Source organism: Amblyraja radiata, chromosome 1 (genome assembly GCF_010909765.2).
Source record: "Amblyraja radiata isolate CabotCenter1 chromosome 1, sAmbRad1.1.pri, whole genome shotgun sequence".
In the NCBI taxonomy this organism is placed as follows: domain Eukaryota; kingdom Metazoa; phylum Chordata; class Chondrichthyes; order Rajiformes; family Rajidae; genus Amblyraja; species Amblyraja radiata.
The window spans coordinates 152,753,783-152,773,900 of record NC_045956.1 but is presented as its reverse complement, the minus strand read 5'-3'; the positions used below and the strand labels follow the sequence as shown (position 1 = coordinate 152,773,900).

General features: G+C 43.8%; 1 protein-coding gene across 2 annotated transcripts in view; it reads left to right on the top strand.

Moving 5' to 3' along the window:
* The window catches only part of nedd4l (NEDD4 like E3 ubiquitin protein ligase), a 399,262-nt gene that overhangs the window by 135,467 nt on the left and 243,677 nt on the right, over positions 1–20,118 (top strand). The window lies entirely within an intron of this gene.

Below are 20,118 nucleotides of genomic sequence, written 5' to 3'. Positions count from 1 at the left end.
TTATTAGGGGAGAATAAAACTCACCATGGTTACAATTATTGAATATTTTGGGTGTATGGTTGATGCATGTGCAACAGTTCTTGTTATTTTCATCCATTATCTTGTTTCATGAAATTTCTGAATTATGGTTGTTTTTGTGACCAAACAGAAAGTTATCTGTTGCACATTTTCAATAATTCAAGTATATTATTAGAACTTCCTCTTTAAGTCAGCTATTTAATTATCCCATTCCAATCTCAAATGAATTCAAAGCAGAGCTTGCTTCAAACCAAGTGAAGGAAATTTTGATGATAGACACAAAATGCTGGAGTAACTCGGCGGGTCAGGCAGCATCTCGGGAGAAAAGGAATAGGTCATGCTTTGGGTTGAGACTCTTCTTCAGATTAAGTGTCAGGGTAGAGGGAAACTAGAGGTATGAAAATGCACGAAGAACAAATGAATGAAAGGTCTGAAAAGAACAAATCAATGCCAGCAACGATGAACGAGGAAAGTCAGAGCCCACAATGGTCCATTGTTGGAAGTGGAAAAGGTGATCATGAGTAGATACAAACAGTGAAACTAAACAGAAAAACAGTGAAACTAGTAGAATGACTAGGGTGGGGGAGGGTCGGAGATAGAGGGAATGCAAGGGTTAATTGAAATTGAAGAAATCAATGTCATACCTCAGGGTTGTAAGCTGCCCAAACAAAATATGTGGTGCTGTTCCTTCAATTGAGTTTGACCTCACTCTGACAGTGGAGGAGGCCCAGGATAGAAAGATCAGTATGGGAATGGGAACTTGAACTTTTTCATACACCCACCCTCCTTTGTATGAAAAAGTTACCCCTCAGATTCCTATTAAATCTTTTCCCCGTCACCTTAAACCTATGTCCTCTGGTCTTCGATTCACCGACTCTGGGCTAAGTTTTCAACTAGTCTAATGATCATTTTTATAACTTAACGATGAATTTAGCTTCTCCCGATCATTTACCATTTTCAGAAATCATTTTTTGTTTTGACAGGATTTCACTGCAAGAGTAAACGATTAGCTCCTTGGAGACATATTAGTAATGATATTACAGTATCTTACGGATGGGAATAGGTAATAATGTCCCTGGAGTCTACACTGCCATTCAACAAGATGAGATTGAGCCTTCATTGAATGTCATGTCCCCAGTCTTGATTTCTCTGTATCAGAATTGGATATTCCTTTGTTTGTGTTCTCTCTATGACTGCTCAATAATTTATCAACCAGACAACACCTTCAACAACTTATCATCATAGTAACTCACTTGTCTCACTGGATCAGAAATGCCCCTTGTCTTATCCATCTCTTCCCCACCGTCTCAACATTTAAAAATTATCCCCGTTCTGGCAAAGGGCTTTTGGTTATGTTTTGCATTCCACAGGTGCTACCTAACATTTCTTGCAATTTTTAATTCAGAGGTCAGAAGTGCTGAAGCTTCATTTAAAAATAATCCTAGCTTTGAAGTTAGTCAAATTGCCTGTACATTGGACCAGATTTTGAGTCCCAGCATTAGAGAAGAGAGTGAGCTTTACTGAGTTGGATGTATTCCGTATGGGCCCAGTAATGATTATTAATACTGGCTATACAGAGATATCGAGGAGCAATATGAATGGAGATTGAGCAGACTGGGACGTTACTCTTTAAAGTTTAGAGCCATGTGAGATATGAGAGAAAAAGTTAATCTGCAAGTCGAATCAGTGGTAAAGAAAGCAAACGCAATGCTAGCATTTATTTAGAGAGGGCTTATATACAAAAACAGGGATGTAATGCTGAGGCTCTATAAGGCGCTGGTCAGGCCGCATTTAGAATATTGTAGCAATGTTACAAAATTTTGAGATTTAAAAAATCAAGTCTGCAATATATACCATCAGATAAAGAATAAAAAGAAGTTTAATTTGACACCTAATTCACTTTAATATCTTCAGTATTAAAAACGTTATGGCCATTTTCATACTCTGAAATTCGCATCTTGTTCCCTATTGCTTTTCCATTGACTTAACTCAAAAGCTGTGATCGAGGACAGTCAAAAGCCCATAACTTTCTTAAAAATTAAGAGAACTGAATGAATTTTTCAGTTATTATAGGTTGAAGCATTCTGAAACAAATATGAAACAATCTTACTTGAATGACCTGAAATTAAAGCATATAATTAGTTAGTTACATAATTGTAGCTAATTACAAAATTCAATTACTAGATCTAAACATCTATCCATTTCTTAAGAAAAGGTTAACATTTTTAAATAGCCTAAGTGTCCAAATAACATTCACACAAGAATTCACAATATACTATGATTTTTAAATCTCATTGTTATTAATTTATAGGCCAAATGGAAGGAATTTTAATGTTTAATTCCCGTAAATTAATGAGCATTTTAATCATCTTGCGAGTGGGTTTTTGTGGAACGCGATCGATTGGAACGTTGCAATTGATCGATTGGAACGTTGCAATCGTTGTAAAACCCCATATCGGAAACCCCAGGAAAAACACTGCCAGTTCGAATGGGGCCAAAATCAAATTTTCGCAAATGAAATTTGACTTAACGTCATCCTAAGAAACAAGTTTATATGTAAAATAAACGACTTACCTTATGTTTTGCCCCGACGTGAGATCCGTCCCGTTGCAGGCGTTGACTGCGTTAGAAGTAGCTTTTTATTTTACTCCAGGGATTAAATTGTCCCGCGATTTTTTTTAAAAAGCTTCCGAGAACATAAGTCGGAACAATTTTTCTGCAGCAGCTGAACAGCCTGAGAAAGTTTGACTCCGACAGGCAGGAGAAAACAGCATTTTAATCCTTCCCCCCCCCCCCCACCCCCCACCCCCCAAGGCGCCAAAGTCGCGCACATGGCCAGTGGCAGAACTGCAGCGCCGCTGATGAAGTAATGTAACATCGCTAAATATTGTGAGCAATTTTGGGCACAGCATCTGAGGAAGGATGTGCTAGTTCTGGAGAGGGTCCGAAGGAGATTTACAAGAATGATCCCATGAATGAATAGGTTAACATATGATGCGCGTTTGATGTCACTGGGTCTGTATTCGCTGGAGTTTAGAAGAATGAGCAGGACCTCATTGAAACGTACAGAATAGTGAAAGGCTTGGATAGAGTGGATGTGGAGAGGATGTTTCCACGAGTGGGAGAGTCTAGGGCTAGAGGTCATAGCCTCAGAATTAAAGGACGTTCGTTTAGGAAGGAGACGAGGAGGAATTTCTTTAGTCAGAAGGTGGTGAACCTGTGGAATTCTTTGTCACAGAAGGCTGTGGAGGCCAAGTCAGTGGATATATTTAAGGCAGAGATAGATAGATTCTTGATTAGTACAGATGGTTCAAACGTCAGTTTATTGTCACTTGATAGATTCTTAATTAATACAGGTGTCAGAGGTAATGGGGAGAAGGTAGGAGAATGGAGTTAGGAGGGAGAGATAGATAGATCAGCCATGACTGAATGGTGGAATAGAAGATGGGCCAATGGCCTAATTCTGCTCCTAGAACATATGAACCTATAAAGATATTTCTTCATCTCACTCCTTGATTATTTACCACTGACGTTAAACCTGTGTCTTTTGGTGCAGAGATTTCTGTGTATGGAAAAAAATATTCCTTATTTACTTGCTAAAATGCTTGATATTGAACAATTCTTATGTTTTCTTTAACTTAATCAAATAGTGCAGGTGCTCGAAATTAGAAACAGTAAATAATGGAAATACTCAGCCGTGGCTATTTGTGTAAAGTTGACATTTCAGTTTGATGACCTCTCATCCCTTTACTTTCTCTGTTCTCAGAACAGCTGCATTAAGAGTTAAGAGTGTTTAATTAATTGTCATATGCACCAGAAAAATGAAATTCTTGCTTGCCGCCTGCCGCTTTGTGGATTGGAAAGGTTTGGAGGCATGTGAGGAGCACAGGCAAATAGGACTAGCTCAGTCAGACAACTTGGTCGGCATTAGGGTAGGCAAAAGAGCTATTTTGCATATTGTATTGTAATTATTAATTCAGACTGGATAAAACAAATTAAATTTCTTTCTTTAAGAAACTATTTTACAAGCTCCATTGATGTAGAGTCAATGACCATAGCTGAATTTTGACTTAAAAGCAATATCTCTAATTCCATGCAGCTGTCAAAAATTGCTTTGCTTCCAAAAAAAAACATGCCAATAATTGTAATTAAAACTTTAACCTTTAGTCTTTAGTTCAAGATTGCTTCTCGGAATAGCTTTACTCAATTAGAATATTAACTAAGGAAAAATGTGTCTTCATAAACTTGGAAATAGGGATTATTGTGATCTCAAGGTCAAGCTCAGTTTATTGTCACATGTACCAATTAAGGTACAGTGAAATTCAAATTACCATACAGCCGTACTAAATAAAACAAGATACACAACTACATAAAAGTTGACATAACCATCCACCACAGTGGATTCCCCACGTTCCTCACTGTGATGGAAGGCAAAGCCCAACTTTCTCTTTTATTCTCCCGTGGTCGGGGCAGTCGAACCATCCACATTCAGGGCAATCGAAGCTCCCGCATCGGGGCGATCGATGCTCCCGCGTCAGAGCGGTAGAAGCTCCTGCGGCTTGGAGTTTCCCGAAGTCGGTCCCTGACCAGAGACCGCGAGCTCCATGATGTTAAAGTCTGCAGACTCCCGCGGTGGAGCTCAGAGTTCCATCCCTGGCAAAGGGATCGCAAGCTCAGTGATGTTGAAGTCCGCAGGCACCCGCGGTAGAGCTCTCAAAATTGGTCTCCAGCAAAGGCCGCCAACTCCTTGATGTCAGGCCGCAGTGCGGCCGGAGATACGATACAGAAAAAAATTGCATCTCCGTCGAGGTAAGAGATTAGAAAAAGTTTCCCCCAACTCGTCATTTCTCACCCAAACCAACCCCTCCCCAGGTACTTTCCCCAGCAACCGCAGGAGATGCAACACCTGTCCCTTTACCTCCCCCCTCGACTCAATTCAAGGACCCCGACAGTCTTTCTAGGTGACACAGAGGTTCACTTGTACCTCCTCCAACCTCATCTACTGTATACGCTGCTCCAGGTGTCAACTCCTGTACATTGGCGAGACCAAGCGCAGGCTCGGCAATCTTTCGTTGAACACCTCCGCTCAGTCCGACTTACCTACCTGATCTCCCGGTTGCTCAGCACTTTAACTCCCCCTCCCATTCCCAATCTGACCTTTCTGTCATGGGCCTCCTCCATTGTCAGAGTGAGGCACCAGTGCAAATTGGTGGAACAGCACCTCATGTTTCGCTTGGGTAGCTTATGCCCCATGTAGTATGAACATTGGGTTCTCCAACTTTAAATGGATTTCCCTCTCTCTCCATCCCCTTCCCATTACCAGTTCTCCCACTAGTCTTGCTGTCTCTGACTACATTCTATCTCTGTCTCGCCCACTCCCCTGACATCAGTCTGAAGAAGGGTCTCAACCTGAAACGTCTCTCTAGAGATGCTGCCTGTCCCGCTGAGTTACTCCAGCATTTTGTGTCTACCTTCACTATCCACTGAATCTGATTTAGTTTTAGTTTTAGAGATACAGCGTGGAAACAGGCCCTTCAGCCCATCAAGTCCGCACCGACCTGCAATCCCCGCACATTAATGGTACTGACACTCTGGACAATTTACACTTATACCAAGCCAATTAACCTACAAACCTGTACGTCTTTGGAGTGTGAGAGGAAACCGAAGATCTTGGAGAAAACCCACGTGGGTCACAGGGAGAGCGTACAAACTCCGTACAGACAGCACCCATAGTTGGGATCGAACCCTGGTCTCTGGCGTAGCAAGCACTGTAGGGCAGCAACTCTACCGCTGCGCCACCGTGCTGCCCTAAACTAGGCGAGATTGTTTAATCCCTCAACCTCATTTGCTCATTTTACTTGCTCACAACAAGATCTTATTCAAGGAAAACGTTCAAAAAAGAGCTAGAAGGAAAATGAGTATTGAGAGGCAAACGTGCAAGATATCAAGTTGAAGAAAAGTTAATTTTTCTAAAACTTATGTTTTTTGCTCCATCTTTACAATTTTACCAAAGCCAATTAACCTACAAACTTGTACAGTATGTCTTTGGAGTATGGAAAGAAACCAAAGCATCTGGGGAAAAAACAAGCAGTCACGGGGAGAACGTACAAACTCCGTACAGATAGCACCCATAGTCAGGATCGAACCCAGGTCTCTGGCGCTGTAAGGCAGTAACTCTACCACTGTGCCACCCCAACTTGTTTCAATGACATTTATTCAACTACTCTGGAATTAAAGATGCTGTTTAAAAATAAACCAATCTATTTGGAAGTAAGATTGCAATATGGCAAATCAATTAATTTTTGAGTTGACATGTATATACCATGTTGATCATGTGTCATATATATTATTATCTGTAGATGATGCATATTTGGCTTGGGATGTGTTCATGCTGATCTTTGTTTGGCAGCTGTTCTTGTAGCTAGAATCTGCACTGTGATTTGGTTCAGCTCTTCTGCCATCTAAAAGAGTCGGTTGAAGAGAACCCTTATGATGACTTTCCCAACTCTCACAACGTACAAGAACGACTACATAAGCATTTGAATCACCAAGGGATAAATGGAATTACTTTAGTTTAGTTTATTATTGTCATGTATACGAAGATACAATGAAAAGCGTTTATTTGCTTGCTATCAAGTCAAAAAAGACCATGCATGTATACAATCAAGGGCATGTTTCTATGCTGCAAGACTCTATGACTATCAAAAGCCTTAAGTTTTAGCATTGGGAGTGAAAAGAGGCTTTGTGTGAATGATAGAAGGAGCGTACTTCCTCACAAACGAGCAAAGCACCCACTCTGTCAGTCTCCGCTTGTGAAAGAATCTGTTGTTCCCATTTTAGTCTCATCGGACACTTTGGAACCCACAGATCCAGAGGTCATCCTTCAGGATCCTTCAGGTCAGGTCATCCTTGATCCCGAGGGACTGCCAAAAAGAAGTACATGTGGATACATCAGCCCAAATTCAGTTGTGCTGATGAAACAAAGCTGCAGCTGAAAACTGATCTAATTTTGTTTTGAACAGCTTTGATGAGGGATCATGAGGGATTGGAAAAGCTAATAGATGTGGCTAAATCGTATAGATTACAGTTCCTATTTGAAATAGATGTGCCTTCCATGTGCTGCTTGTACGTAAATGTCAAATGACTCCTGTTAATTTGCACTTGTTGAACATTTCAAGCTTGTTAACGAACTCTCCTACAATCTGCACATTTCCCATTAAGAATGTTGAGTTTGTTGAAATGTGAATGATTGCTTCAGTTTGAAATCCCACTCACAATTCTCAATTCTCAATAGGTCTCTCTAATGTGTTGGTTCAGTGGCTGAACAGGGGTATAAAATGCTGTTTTAGAATGTTTAAAGTGGCAAGAGAATTTAGAGCTTTGGATTAGTTTTATCTTTATTATTGTCGCCTGCTTTGCATGCTACCCAATCAAATCAGATGATACTATGCATATGGTACATACAATCAAGGCAAACACACACACAAGTACAATAGGTGGAGCTAAGGGGAAGATGCAGAGTTTAGTTCTCAGCATAGCAATGCACCAGTTCCATAGACTGTCTAATGTCTGCAATAGGGTAGAGATGAATCTCTGGAGGACAATATTTCAGCTTATGGAATGATCCTTCAGAGGCCTGGTAACAGAGGGGAAGAAGCTGATCCTGACACTGTTGGTGTGTTGTGTAAGAAGGAACTGCAGATGCTGGTTTAAACCAAAGATAGACACCAAACGCTGATTAATTGATTGATTGATTGATTGGAGTAACTCAGCGGGACAGGCAGCATCACCTTCTTGGGTCTCGACCCGAAACGTCACCCATTCCTTCTCTCCACAGATGCTGCCTGTCCCACTGAGTTACTCCAGTTATTTGTGTCTATCTTCTGTTGGTGTGCTCTTTGAAGCTTATGTATCTTCTGCCTGACAGGATTGGGGAGAAGAAGGAATGACCGTAGTGGGGCAAGTCTTTAATAATGCTATCCCGATGCAAGGTGAAGTGTAGATGGAGTCAACGGTGAAGAGTCTTGATTGTGTAATAGAAACATAGAAAATATGTGCAGGAGTAGGCCATTCGGCCCTTCAATATAATCATGGCTGATCATCCAAAATCAGTACCCCGTTCTGGCTTTTGCCCCATATCCCTTGATTCCATTAGCCCTAAGAGATAAATCAAACTATGTCTTGAGAACATCCAGTGAATTGGCCTCCATTGCCGTATGTGGCAGAGAATTCACAGATTCACAACTCTCTGGGTTAAAAAGTTTTTCCTCATCTCAGTCCTGAATGGCCTACCGCTTATTCGTTAACTGTGACCCCTGGTTCTGGACTCCCCCAACATGGGAAAAAAATTCCTGCATCTAATCTGTCTAATCTTTTAAGAATTTTATATGTTACTATAAGACACCCTCTTATCTTTCTAAATTCCAGCGAATACAAGCTCAGCCGACCCATTTTTTCTTCATACGTTAGTCCCGCCATCCTGGGAATTAACCTGGTGAACCTACACTGCACTCCCTCAATAGCAATAATGTCCTTCTTCAAATTAGAAGACTAAAGGGCCTGTCCCACTTGCATGCGATTGCATGCGTTTGGTGTGACCAAACGGAAGCGGAGTTCATGCTAAGTTCGCGCGTGACATCATTTGCATCATACACACCAATCAGCTGGGCAGGAGGCGGGCCGACTGAATTTAGGTGTCGCATGGCTTTGGGCGGTGACGTCATTACGCAACGCCACGCCGGGCAGTGACGTCATCGCGCAATGCCACGCGCTAGGCGTACGCTATCAAGACACTGCATACGCCGTCAAGATGCTGCGTACGCCGTCAAGACGCTGCGTACGACCGCAATGTGCCTGCGTGCTGACAGGCCATGGTGCGCGAAGATTTCTGCCACTGCAAGAATTATGAAGCCCCGCACAACTCCGCGCTTCTAAGTGGGACCTGGCCCGTGCAGCCATACGGTGCCCTATGCCTCAAGCGACCACGAGATCGCATAATTTGCGAGCCAAGTTCGCATAAGTGGGACAGGCCCTTAACATTGCACACAATACTCCAGGTGCGGTCTCACCAGGGCCCTGTATAACTGCAGTAGGTCGTTCTTGCTCCTAAACTCAATTCCTCTTGCATGAAGGCCAACATGCCACTGGTTTTCTTCACTGCCTGCTGTACCTGCATGCTTACTTTCAGTGACTGATGTACAAGCACACTCGGGTCTCGTTGAACCTCCCCTTCTCCTAATCTGACACCATTCAGATAATAATCAGCCTTCCTGATCTTGCCAACAAAGTGGATAACCTCACATTTATCCACATTATACTGCATCTGCCATGCATCTGCCCACTCACCCAACCTATCCAAGTCACCTTGCAGCTTCATAGCATCCTCCTCGCACCTCACACTGCCACCCAACTTTGTGTCATCCACAAACTTAGAGATGTTACATTTAATTCCCTTGTTTAAATCGTTAATATATATTGTAAACAACTGGGGTCTCAGCACTGAGACTTGTGGCACCCCACTAGTCACTGCCTGTCATTCTGAAAAGGACCCGTTAATTCCTACTCTTTGCTTCCTGTCTGTCATACCCTACCCCCAATACCATGTGCTCTAATTTTGCACACTAATCTCTTGTCAAAGGCTTTTTGAAAGTCCAGATACACCACACCCACTGGCATCCATTCTACATGTTACATCCTCAAAAAATTCAAAAAAATATGTCAAGCATAATTTCCACTTCATAAATCCATGCTGACTTTGACTGATCCCAACATTGATTGCCTAATGCGCTGCTATAACATCTTTAATATTCGACTCCAGCATCTTTCCCACTACCGATGTAAGGCTAACTGGTCTATAATTCCCCGATTTCTCTCCCTCATTTCCGAAAAAGTGGAGTTACATTGGCTACCCCCCAGTCCACAGGAACTGATCCAGAGTCGAGAGAACACTGGAAAATGATCACCAATGCATCCACGATTTCTAGGGCCACCTCCTTGAGTACACCGGGATGCAGATCATCAGGCCCTGGGGATTTAATAGCCTTCAGTCCCATCAGATTACCTAACACCATTTTCTGACTAATGCGGATTCCCTTCTGTTCCTCCCTCCTACTAGATCCTCGATCCCATAGTATTTCCGGAGATTGTTTGTGTCTTCCTTAGTGAAGTCAGAACCAAAGTACTTGTGTAATTGTTCTGCCATTTCTTTATTTCCCATTATAAATTCACCTGTCTCTGTCTGGTGACTTTCTCCTTTTTACATATCTAAAGAAACTATTACAGTCAGTTTTTATATTCCCAGCAAGCTTTCTTTCATGCTCTTTTATCCCCCTCTTAATTAACCCCTTTGTTCCCCTCTGTTGAGTTCTAAATTTCACCCAGTCCTCTCATTTTTGCTGCTTCTTCTGGCCAATTTATATACCTCTTCCTTGGCTTTAACACTATCTTTGACTTCCCTCGTCAGCCACAGTTGAGCCGCCTTTCCAGTTTTATTTTTTCACTAGACAGGGGTGAACTATTTCTGGAGTTCCTCCATATGGTCTTTAAATCTTCGCCATTGCATCTCTACTGTCAACCCTTTAAGTATAATTTGCCCGTCTATCCTAGCCAATTGCCATCTCATACCTTCAAAGTCTTCCTTATTCAAGTTCAGGACCTTAGCATTCCACCATATTATGGTCACTGCTGCCCAAGGGACTTTGCACAACAAGATCTTCTCATACACAATACCCAGTCGAGGATGGCCTGCCCTCTAGTCAGTTCCTCTACATATTATTTTGAAAACCCATTCTAGGAAATCCTCCTCTTCAGCACTGTTACCAATTTGGTTGGCCCAATCTATATGTAGATTAAAGTCACGCATGATAACCGCTGTACCTTTGCTACACGTATCCCTAATTTCCTGCTTGATACTATCCTCAACCTCCCTACTGCTGTTTGGTGATCTGTGTACAACTCCAACAAGCGTTTTCTGCCCTTGGCTATTTCACAGCCATGTTTCCGTAATTCCAACTATGTCATATCCCTTAACTACTAACTGCGCATTCAATTCATCCACATCATTACGAATGCTCCTCACATTCAGGCACAAAGATTTCAGGTTAGTTTTTTATTATTTCCTTTCTACCTTTTGGATCTGTCCTCCTTTTATGGCCCTCTGTCTCTTTGCACTGGGTCCCATCCCTCTGCCCTGTTAGTTTAAACGTGACCTTTCCTACACTCTCTTGTCCGTTAGCTGCATGGAGACGCGTCCACGTTGTTGACTCCACCCCCCTACATTTTAGTTTAAACCCACCCGTATAGCACTAGCAAACATACCTGTCGCAACATGGACCCGTTACAATTCGCATACCGTCCAAACAGATCCACGGACGATGCGGTCTCCCAGGTTTTGCTCACCGCTCTCTCTCATCTTGACAGCCAGAAGGGGGGCTACTTGAGGATGCTGTTCATAGACTACAGTTCAGCCTTCAACACGATAGTCCCCACCAGACTGACCGAGAAGCTACTGGAATTAGGGCTCAACACCCCCCTGTGTGCCTGGGTCCTGGACTTTCTCACCGCCAGGCCCCAGGTAGTCAAGATGGGAGGGAATACATCGAAGTCCCTCACCCTGAGCACAGGATCCCCCCAGGGTTGCGTCCTCAGCCCCCTACTGTACTCCCTGTACACACATGACTGTGTGGCCAGGTTCAGCTCCAACTCGATAATCAAGTTTGCTGATGACACTGTGGTGGTGGGCCTGATCTCAGACAATGATGAGAAGGCCTACTGGGAGGAGGTGGCTGATTTGGCACTCTGGTGCCAGGACAACAGCCTCCTCTTGAACATCAAAAAAACTAAGGAGCTGATCGTGGACTTTAGGAGGGCACATCATCGGAGGACGTACACACCATTGAGGATAAATGGGGATACTGTGGATAGGGTGAGCTGTTTTAAATACCTGGGAGTCCACATCTCTCAGGATATGACATGGGCATCACACGCTGCAGCACTCGTGAGTAAGGCAAGGCAGCGCCTTTACCACCTCAGGCAATTGAGGAAATTCATAGTGTCTCCGAGGATCCTCCAGTGCTTCTACTCAGCGGCTGTGGAAAGCATCTTGTCAGGAAATATCACAATCTGGTTTGGGAATTGCTCTGCCCAGGACAAGAAGGCTCTGCAGAGAGTAATGCGTTCGGCCGAACGCACTATGGGAACTTCACTCGCCCCTCTGCAGGAACTATACTTCAGGAGGTGCAACTCCAGAGCCAATAAGATCATGGGCGATCTCTTCCACCCCTGCAACGGACTGTTCCAGCTGCTACGGTCAGGCAAACGCCTCAGTTGCCATGCTGTGAGAACGGAGAGGTTGAGAAGGAGTTTCTTCCCAGAGGCCATTCGGACTGTAAACTCCTATCTCACCAGGGACTCTCTTTACTGTACCACTCTACTGCTTTTTTTATTTTTTAAATTGCTTTTTTTTTTTCCTTTTTCCTTCCGCACACAAAATTAATATGTAAAATAATATGTGATTCTGTTGCATTCTGTTTGTAGTTTGTTTGGTTGTTTGTTTTTTTTGCACAAAGTCCGCGAGCATTGCCACTTTTCATTTCACTGCACATCTCATATGTGTATGTGATGAATAGACTTGACTTGACTTGACTTGACTTGACTTGACTTGTCTGAATGTCGGTCCCCCTCCAATTAAGGTGCAACCCGTCCCTTTTGTACAGGTCACCCTGCCCCAGATTCCAGTGATCTATAAATCTAAATGCCTGCCCCCCCTGCACCAACTCCTCAGCCATACATTCAGATACCCTATCTCCCTGTTCCTACCCTCACCAGCACGAGGTACTGCAAGCAACCCAGATATAACCACCCTAGAGGTCCTGCTTTTCAGCCTCCTACCTAGTTCTCTATACTCACGTGGCAGAACCTTCTTCCTCTTCTTACCAATGTCATTTGTGCCTACATGCACAACCATTTCCGGCTGCTCACCTTCCCTCTCGAGGATGTTCCGAAGTCGGTCTGTGCCCTGGGCATCATCCACAATTACAGTGGTAACCATTGTGGGGGGATGATTTTTTTGTGTGTAAGTTAATATGTTAGTCTGTGTCCAAGATGGCTGTCGGAAGGGAGAGTGGACGCTGGCGCGCTTTAGCTGCCGCTGCTCTCTCTTTCACATTGTGTTTTTGATTTTTTTTGTCTTTGGAACGATTTCTGTCTTTAATTTGTGTATTGGTGATGTCCTTATTATTTATTTTACTCCGACTATATGTTTTTTCTCTTTTGTTAATTTCTGTAAGGTGTCCTTGAGACTTTGAAAGGCGCCCGCAAATAAAATTTATTATTATTATTATTATTATCTTTAATATCTTGAGGTCTTGTGCAGAGCTTTTCCCAAACAAAGTTGTGATGCATAAGCTTCAAGTATGCAATGAGAAATTTCAGTGAGTTTCTAGTAAAACTGTCTTATTTTAAATGTTGAGGACTTGAAGTCCCTTCGCAGCAGACTGCCTTATTTTCAGAGCAGTTTGTTTCTCTTTTTTTCTGCCAGCGCCGAAGTCATTTTAAAAACGGTTGCTGGATTGAGGTGGTTTGTTAGCAATATTACTGGTGTCTGCTATGATTTGTGTTGACAAGCTTGGTGAAGAAGGAAAATATGTTCTCCATTGTGCTGTCGATCAAAGTTGGTTTGTTTCACTAAAATAAGCTTTCATCGGGGTCATACTGGTCGTTTTTGCTAAAACACATGTTTCCACAATGTTAAATGGATGTAATGCTGCTGACAAATTATTGAACACTATGTATTGCACAGGCTGAACTGGCAAAAAAAAAATATGGCTTTGATTGGGAATGAGAGAGCCAAGTGAATTGGTTTTAAAATTGACAAGCACAAAAAAAAGCACTCTTGGAAAGAGATAAGTCTGTTTCCATGTTAACACCCTGCAGTAATTAAAGGACACAAGAGTACTGGAGTAATTTAGCAGGTCAGGCAGCAGCATCTCTGGAAACATGGATACATTTTGTGTCAAGACCCTTCTTCAGACTGATTGTAGGGGGGTGGATAAGAAAGCTGGAAAAGGGTAGTGGCAGTCCAAAGGTCAACAGCGGGGGGGTGGGGAGGGGGGGGGGGATGTGTTTGTTGGGGAGATTGATGGAGCAAGGGGCAGAGATAAGAATAATAGGTGTGAGACAGATCTGAAGAGTTGTGGATAGTGGAGCCAGACGGAGGAAATGGGTGGGGTGTTGGGGGTGAGTAGAGGGGAGAAATAGGTGGAAGTCCAGGAGGGGCACAGGGGAAGGAAGTAGGGGGGGGGGGAGGAAGAGAGGGGTGGGGGAGAAGGAAGGGATGTTGGGGGGAGGATAAATGAGTGAATTACCTAAAATTGGAGAATTTAATGTTCATACTGTTGGGTTTTAAGCTACTAGAGTAGAATATGAGGTGCTGTTACTCCAGTTTGCATGTGGTGTTAGTGGAGGCCCAGAACAGAAAGGTCAGTGTGGGAATGGGAAGGGGAGTTAAAATGATTAGCAACCGGGAGAACTAGTGCGCCATGGTAGACCGAAGCAAGTGTTCAGCGAAGCAGTCACCGAGTCTACATTTGGGACACAGGATACAGTAAATAAGGTTAGAGAAAGTTCACAGGAACCTCTGTTTCACCTGGCAGGACTGCAGAGAGTGGACACCATTGACTCTTATGGACACAGTTTGTCAATTTCTACTTCTTCCTCTTCTTTGGAGTTTTACGGCAGCCGGCATCCGCAATGTTGCATTGCTGCCACCTTCTGGCTTCATTCCACAGTACTCATGTCTTTATATTAGATCCTTTTTATAAGCCCAGAGGCCCTCAAGAAATCAAAACAACTTTATTCCTTTTCCTTTCCCTCCACACTCTAGAATGTTCTTTACTGATATTTCTGTCAATCCAATTTTCCTCATGTTTGTCAATTTAAATTTAGGGGGTCATTATAAATAACAAACAATTACTTCTATTGAAACTTGTTCAATTCAATTCAACTTTAATGTCATTGCACTAATACTAAGTATGGGTACAACGAAATGCAGTTTTGCGTCAGTCCGTAGTAGTAGTGCAATATAGAAATTAAAAAAAAAGAAGATACAGAATAATCAAAAATACAGAATAATTAAACAATGGGGACGGAGGGACCGGAGACATCTATCGGCGGGACTCCGAGTTCAGCAATGTGACGGTATAATTGTAGAAGCTGTTCCTCATCCTACTGGTACGAGACCTGAGGAGCGCTGGATCCCAGGACAGGAAGGCTCTGCAGGAACGGAAGGGACGTCACGACCGCGGTGCCACAGGTGCGGCCCGGGCTGTCGCCGAGGGAGGACGGACGGAGCCGCGGCTCGAGAGGCTAACAGAGGCTAAGAGGTTTGCCACGCACTGCAAGGGAGCAGTGGACCAGACAGGAAGAGCGGACGGAATTACCACTAGACAGCCAAACCAGTAGGTAATTTACGGCTGGGGTGAGTACTTTCCCATTTATAGGAGGTAGGATTATATAAATAAGGGGTGTATCAATACAGTAATCCGGGTAGGGGATTCTTAAATAGGACCAGTTAATTACTTATATAAGATGGGCGGCCAGGAGATGTGCCAATACTGTGAGATGTGGGAATTTGTCGACACCATTGATGTAGATGATCCCTACAGCTGCAGTAAGTGTTTGAGGCTAGCGGAACTCGAGCTCCGCATTGATGAGCTGGAGACCCAACTTCATACGCTGCGGAACATCAGGGAGGGGGAGTATTACCTGGATGTTTTGTGCCAGGGGATGGTCACACCGACCAGTTTAACTAATTCAGTAGTTAGTGAGCAAGGAAAGGAAGGTGTGGCCATAAGCGAGGCAGGTAGGGGGAACCAGGAGGAGATGCGGCAGGAGCCACAGCCCTTGTCCCTGACGAGCATGACCGAGGCTCTTACTCAATGTGAGGACGGGATCAGGGGCTGTGGGAGGGATGAGCAACCTGGCTGCAGCACCGTGGATCAGGGGGCCATTCAAGAGGGGGGAGTTAGAAGAAATGCCGTTGTGATAGGGGATAGTATTATTCGGGGGGTAGATAAGGTTCTCTGCGGCCAGCAGAACATGTCCCGAAGGCTGTGTTGCCTACCCGGTGCTAGGGTTAAGGATATCTCTGCGATGCTGGAGAGAAATTTGCAGAGGGAGGGGGAGGATCCAGTGGTCGTGGTCCATGTGGGGACCAATGACATAGGAAGGACGAGGAAGGAGGATCTGCTGAAGGAGTTTGAGCAGTTAGGGAATAAATTAAAAAGCAGAACCTCGAGGGTACTGATCTCCGGATTGCTACCTGAGCCACGGGCCAAATCGGCGAGGGTACGTAAAATTAAAAAGCTGAATGCGTGGCTCAAAGACTGGTGTGGGAAAAATGGGTTTGGTTTCTTGGGCCACTGGCACCAGTACTGGGACAGGGGGGATCTGTTCTGTAAGGACGGACTTCACCTGAACGGTGCTGGGACTGGGGTCCTGGCAAATCATATAACTAGGGCAGTAGAGAGGTCTTTAAACTAAGTAGCGGGGGGGAGGTATCAAGGGGGGTAATAACGGCAGGGGTAGAGGAAATAGAGCAGGGTATCAGTGGGGAAGCGGAAAATCAAAATGTGACAGGAGGATCCAGAATGTGTGAAGATAAAGCTCTAGATGTAAAAGGGGCAAAAACGGAAAGGAAGGGTAGTAAAAATCATCTGAAAGTGCTTTATCTAAATGCACGGAGTATTCGAAATAAGATAAATGAATTAACGGTGCAATTAAGTATATATAGTTATGATATCGTGGCCATTACGGAGACATGGCTGCAAGGGGATCAGGACTGGGAGTTAAATATAGAGGGGTACTCGACAATTAGAAAAGATAGACAGGAAAGAAAGGGAGGAGGGGTGGCCCTTTTAATAAGGGAGGGAATAACGGCAATAGAGAGGAAGGATATTGCGTTGAAGGATCAGGATAGTGAAACAGCTTGGGTACAGATAGAGAATAACAAGGGGAAAAAAACACTAGTGGGTGTAATTTATAGACCTCCAAATAGCTGTGACGCTGTTAGTCAGAACATAAATCTGCAAATAGTTGACGCATGTAAAAAGGGAACTGCTGTAATCATGGGGGACTTCAATTTTCATATTAATTGGGCAAACCAAACTGGGCAGGGTAGACTAGAGGAAGAGTTTATAGAATGTATTAGAGACGGGTTCCTAGAACAGTATGTCGCAGAACCGACAAGGGGGGAGGCAATCTTGGATCTGGTCCTGTGTAATGAAGCAGGATTAATTAAAAATGTCATAGTTAGGGACTCGTTGGGAACAAGTGACCACAATATGGTCGAATTCCATATTCAAATAGAAGGGGAGCAGGTTGAAACTCAGGCTAGGGTGCTTAGTCTAAATAAGGGGGATTATGAAGGTATGAGGACTGAGCTGATCAAAGTTGACTGGGATAGCAGACTCAAGAATAAGACGGTACATGAGCAGTGGTGTACGTTTAAGGATCTACTGTATAACCTTCAAGAAAAATTTATTCCTATGAAGAAAAAAAGGGGTAAGGGTAAGAACAGTCAGCCATGGCTCAGTAAAACTATAAAGGATAGTATTCGGCTGAAGGCAAGGGCATATAAGGTAGCCAGAGATAGTGGGAGGGTAGAGGATTGGGAAGCATTTAAAGGTCAGCAAAAAATAACTAAGAGATTAATTAAGACGGGGAAAATAGACTATGAAAGGAATTTAGCGAACAACATAAAAACTAATAGTAAGAGTTTTTATAGCTATATAAAAAGAAAAAGGGTGGCTAAGGTGAACGTTGGTCCATTGGAGGGTGAGACTGGAGAGTTGTTGGTGGGGAACATGGAAATGGCAAAGGCATTAAACGAGTATTTTGTATCAGTCTTCACCATAGAAGACACAAAAAATATTCCAACGCTGGATAAACAGGGGGCGGTAGGAATGGAGGAGCTAAATACTATTAAGATCACCAAGGAGGTGGTATTAGGGAAATTAATGAGACTGAAGGAGGATAAATCCCCTGGGCCTGATGGATTACATCCAAGGGTCTTGAGGGAGATAGCGGTGGGGATTGTGGATGCATTGGTGATAATTTTCCAAAACTCCCTGGAGGCAGGAACGGTCCCAGTGGATTGGAAAATGGCCAATGTAACACCTATATTTAAAAAAGGAAGTAAACAGAAGGCGGGTAACTATAGACCGGTTAGTCTAACATCGGTGGTGGGTAAAATGTTAGAGACAATTATTAAAGAAACACTAACGGGGCACTTGGATAAACATGACTTCATCGGACAGAACCAGCATGGTTTTGTGAAGGGGAAGTCCTGTTTAACGAATCTGCTCGAATTCTTTGAGGAAGTAACAACCCGGGTGGATAAAGGGGAACCGGTGGATGTGGTATACTTGGACTTCCAAAAGGCTTTTGACAAGGTGCCACATAAGAGACTATTGCTAAAAATAAAAAATTATGGGATTGGGGGTAATATATTAGCATGGGTAGAGGATTGGCTAACAAATAGGAAGCAGAGAGTGGGGATAAATGGTTCATACTCGGGATGGCAACCGGTAACTAGCGGGGTTCCGCAAGGGTCGGTGCTGGGACCCCAGTTGTTCACAATTTATATAAATGATTTGGAGGAGGGAACCAAGTGTAATATATCAAAATTTGCGGACGATACAAAAATGGGAGGAAAAGTAGGGGATGAGGAGGATAGGAAGAGTCTGCAAAAGGATATAGATAAGCTAGGTGAGTGGGCAACAACTTGGCAGATGAAATTTAATACTAATAAATGTGAAGTCATTCACTTTGGGAAAAAAAATGATAGGGCAAGTTATTTTCTAAATGAGGAGGAGCTGCGTTGTAATGCAACGCAAAGGGATCTAGGGGTATTAGTACATGAATCACTAAAAGTTAGTATGCAGGTGCAGCAAGCAATCAGGAAGGCCAATGGAGTTTTGGCCTTTATTGCTAGGGGGATTGAGTATAAAAACACGGAGGTCTTGCTGCAGCTGTACACAGTATTAGTGAGACCACATTTGGAATACTGTGTACAGTTCTGGGGTCCATACTTAAGAAAGGATGTACTAGCCCTGGAGGCAGTGCAGCGAAGGTTTACAAGATTAATTCCTGCAATGAGGGGATTGACATATGAGGAAAGGTTAAGTAGGCTGGAACTCTACTCTTTGGAGTTTAGAAGAATGAGAGGCGATCTCATTGAAACATATAAGATCGTGAGGGGCCTTGATCGGGTGGATGCACCGAGGATGTTCCCAATGATCGGGGAAACTAGAACTAGGGGACATAGTCGCAGAATAAGGGGGGGCTCTTTTAAAACTGAGATGAGGAAGAACTTCTTCACCCAGAGGGTGGTTAATTTATGGAATTCACTGCCCCAGGGAGCAGTGGAAGCAGAAACGTTAAATATATTTAAGTCTAAAATAGATGGTTTTTTAGCTGCCAAGGGGATAAGGGGCTACGGGGAGAGGGCAGGGATATGGACCTAGGTATGGTTAGTATAGTAAGACCTGAGTGATCTCCTGGACAAGTGTCGATCGCCTGGATTGGGGTCGGAGAGGAATTTCCCGGATTTTTTTCCCGAATTGGACCTGGGTTTTTATCCGTTTTTTTGCCTCCCCCAGGAGATCACGCGGTTCTTGGGGTGGAGAGGGGTGATAGCGGTATAAAGGGGAGGGTAGTGTCTTGTGTTCTGTGTCTTGTGTCTACTGTTTGTGGGTAAGTGTGTCTGTTTAGTGTTCAGCCATGAGCGAATGGCGGTGCGGGCTCGACGGACCTGGTGGTCTACTCTCGCACCTACTTTCTATGTTTCTATGTTTCTATGTTAATGATCTTCCCAGCCCGTCTCAGACACCGTTTTCGGTGGAGGGCATCCATGGCAGGGAGCGGGGCACCGATGATGTGCGGCGCGGTTTTCACCACCCGTTGTAGTGCCTTCCTGTCCGCAACAGTGCAGCTGCTGTACCATACCGTGAAGCAGGTGGTCAGGCTGCTCTCGATGGTACAGCGGTAAAAGTTGGTCAGGATCTGGGGGGACAGGTGGGCTTTCTTGAGCCTCCTCAGGAA